The sequence below is a fragment of the Neoarius graeffei genome, chromosome 1 (assembly GCF_027579695.1).
Source record: "Neoarius graeffei isolate fNeoGra1 chromosome 1, fNeoGra1.pri, whole genome shotgun sequence".
NCBI classification, from domain to species: domain Eukaryota; kingdom Metazoa; phylum Chordata; class Actinopteri; order Siluriformes; family Ariidae; genus Neoarius; species Neoarius graeffei.
Window position 1 is genome coordinate 86,781,391 of NC_083569.1, and position 3,637 is coordinate 86,785,027.

General features: G+C 43.9%; 1 long non-coding RNA gene across 1 annotated transcript; it reads left to right on the forward strand.

The window, feature by feature from the left end:
* The first annotated feature begins 1,368 nt into the window (after positions 1-1,368).
* LOC132866029 (uncharacterized) lies at positions 1,369-2,834 on the forward strand. The gene is made up of 2 exons (XR_009650544.1): positions 1,369-2,492; positions 2,680-2,834. It is a non-coding gene; the product is annotated as an uncharacterized LOC132866029 (long non-coding RNA).
* Positions 2,835-3,637: the final 803 nt, after the last annotated feature.

The window sequence follows — 3,637 nt, forward strand, 5'->3', positions numbered from 1 at the left end:
CCCAGCTGACTGCAATATTCAGTTTCATAATATGATTTTCATTTGATCAAATCAGTGCTATAATGCCCCATTTATGTGCGAGAACAAATAATTTATCTTCTTGAACATCTCATCTCATTATCTCTAGCTGCTTTATCCTGTTCTACAGGGTCGCAGGCAAGCTGGAGCCTATCCCAGCTGACTACGGGCGAAAGGCGGGGTACACCCTGGACAAGTTGCCAGGTCATCACAGGGCTGACACATATGGCCCTTTTCCACTACCCTTTTTCAGCTCACTTCAGCTCGCTTCAGCTCACTTCAGCCCGACACGGCTCGCGTTTCGACTACCAAAAACCAGCACGACTCAGCTCGTTTCAGCCCTGCTTAGCCCCTAAAACTCGCACGGTTTTGGAGTGGGGCTGAAGCGAGCCAAGCCGTGCTGAGTGAGGTTGGGGGCGTGAGCAGACACTCCCCTGTGCACTGATTGGTGAGGAGGCGTGTCCTCACATGCCCACACACGCCCCACGAGCGCGCTGGGATCTGTAAACACCGCAAACCCGGAAGAAGAAGAATTACGAATTGCGAGAATTTCTGAAGCCTTATGCGCCTCGCCTCATCTATACGCTCTTGCCAGTATCTGTTGGCGTTGTCGGTGACAACAAGCCACAGCACCAAGACCAGCAAAACTAACGACTCCATGTCCTCCATGTTTATTGTTTACTATCCGGGTTGTGAGACTACCGCTTAAAAGCTCACTGAATCAGTGACAGAGCATCGTGGACGAGTTTGCGGAGCGCAAGGCTCGTCGTATGCCCTTCAAATAATGCGCGCAGTAGGCTATTGATGTTTTATTATGAGTCATGTACAGTATGTCGCCTAATGTTTTTTTGTTTCTGAGTTACATGTTCGTTTGAAGGACTTAATGTACAAAATAACATAGTTGCACCCCGTAGTGTTGAAATTGGTAAACACAGTGCATTCAGTGAGGTTTGCACCGCCCTCCTTTTATTTCTGACTCTTCCTGTCACCACTCTGAGCGCTCATTCGTATGCCCTTCAAATAATGTGCGCAGTATAGGCTATTGATGTTTTATTATGAGCCATGTACAGTATCCTAATGTTTTTTGTTTCTGAGTTACATGTTCGTTTGAAGGACTTGATGTACTAAATAACATATAGTTGCACCCGGTAGTGTTGAAATTGGTAAACACCGCAGTTGTGGACATTTTGTAGCCTAAAATGATGTTATGATAAGCTTTAATAAAGGGCCCGGTCATTTGCCCCGCCCCCGGCCCGGCTCTGACTTGTTCCGCCACTGTCACTGATGTCACTGTTTGCGCTGCTTAACGACATCACGTGACGTCCACCCACTTTCGCTAACTCCACCCAATGTGTCCACCCACTTCCAGCCAGCACGGTTCAGCGCGGTTGTAGTCGAAATGCAACTCCAACAGCCCCGCTCAGCTCGACTCAGCTCGACTCGGCACGGCACGGCTCAGCCGCGTTTGTAGTGGAAAAGCGGCAATAGACACAGACAACCATTCACACTCACATTCACACCTACGGTCAATTTAGAGTCACCAGTTAACCTAACCTGCATGTCTTTGGACTGTGGGGAAAACCGGAGCACCCGGAGGAAACCCACGCGGACATGGGGAGAACATGCAAACTCCACACAGAAAGGCCCTCGCCGGCTACGGGGCTCGAACCCGGACCTTCTTGCTGTGAGGCGACAGCGCTAACCACTACACCACAATGCCACCCCTTCTTGAACATTTTACAGGCAAATGAAACTGGTGGCAGTCAACAGACAGAACTGGAAGGAGCAAAAAGGTCTTTTGCATCACTAACTAATGATGGGGTGTCCATGAGGACATTTATATCAGACCGGCATCGAGGGCTTGAAAAGTGGATAAGTGAAGAATGCAAGGAGACCAATCATTTTTATGATATCTGGCATGTGGCGAGATCAGTCACCAAGAAGCTCCTCCAAGCAAGCAAAGAAAAGAGGTGCCAAAACATTAGTGAGTGGATGAAGGGTATTCGCCGGCACATGTACTGGTGTGCAACATCTACAGCACCTGGGTTTGGTGCTCTTATCAAAGTAAAGTGGCTCACTTTCATGTAACATCATGCAAACAAACACAACAATCACCCTGATCCCCTGTTTAAGAACTGTAATCATGGAGCTTCAACCAAGGAAATGGATTAAAACTGCTGTTTTTATTCTATTTTAACCCTCGTTTCTTCTTGTAAAACCAGTTTCCCATAATTTACAGGGTTCCTTAGCTGTTTTTAGTCCACACCAGGAACCCCTTTTTATTCACGAGCACATTTGTGGAGCTTTTTTTTCCCCTCAGGAACACCTGCTTATGGCAAACTGAAGAGCAAATTAACAAAAACAACTCTCCTCAGTGATATTGAGAAACTTTCACCTGATGCACAGACAAGCTGCATAGAGGGCTTTCATGCCACCCTTAATCACTGGCACCCAAAGATGATTGGCTTTTCATGGTAAGGGACATTTTGCAGGTCCAGTATATATAATTTACTGAATTAAGAACTGAGATTGGTATCTCGACATACAATACCTATACTTTTAGATCATGAAAATCTCAGAATTACATTTCTATTATCTTTTAATAATCAACTTTTTAGACACGTGCTTGTAAGTCTCCGTTTTATTGAAAATGTGCACCAGGATTGTAAGTTATCTAAACAGGGGACAAAGTACTTCAGAGTGATGTTTCCCAAATCTAAACCTGGAGAGGAAGTGGTTCGAGAAGTGCCTGTACCACCTATTTATAGTAAGAATCAACTTGTTATCCAATAAACAGATGTGTGTTCAGTAGTAAATCTGTGTAAACATATCACTTATGGTTTGATTTGAACCTGTTGCCAACTCTTGTAATAATCTTTCTGTTCTTGTACAGATTTCATTGGACAAATTAAATACTAGAGGTTAAAAATTATGTGTTTAGACTATGTGGATTGCATAAAGACAACTTTTTAGTCCAGAACAAGCAGAGCTGGAAATGGTGGATCAGAAATATGATCAGATCACACCCCAGCCACTGAACACTCAGTTCCCAGAATGAGTCACAAAGAATGCTGCTGTTCAGAGTGACATGGAGAGATGCCAAAGAAACAATGACAGCAGCTTTCACAACAAGTACGATTACTGCAGAACCTGTTTCACAGGCTGTTACTTTGAACTACTGTGTGGTGCAATTAGTTCCCTTTGTGCAGTCCATGTCATACTTCAACTTCTTTCTCCAACCACAATTCCAAAAAAGTTGGGACACTGTGTAAACTGTAAATAAAAACAGAATCCAATAATTTGCAAATCATGGAAACCTGATACTTCATTGAAAATGGTACAAAGACAACATATCAAATATTGAAACTGAGAAATTTTATTGTTTTTTGAAAACTATATGCTCCTTTTGAATTTGATGTCAGCAACATGTTTCAAAAGAGTTGGGACAGGGGCATGTTTACCACTGTGCAGCATCACTTCTACGTTTAATAACACTCTGTAAACATTTGGGAACTGAGGAGACCGACTGCTTCACAGTAGGGCTGCATGGAAAACAAAAACATGAGTGATAAAAACTGTCAGAGGAAAGAAGCTTTTTCAGACGTTTTCCAAAGACATT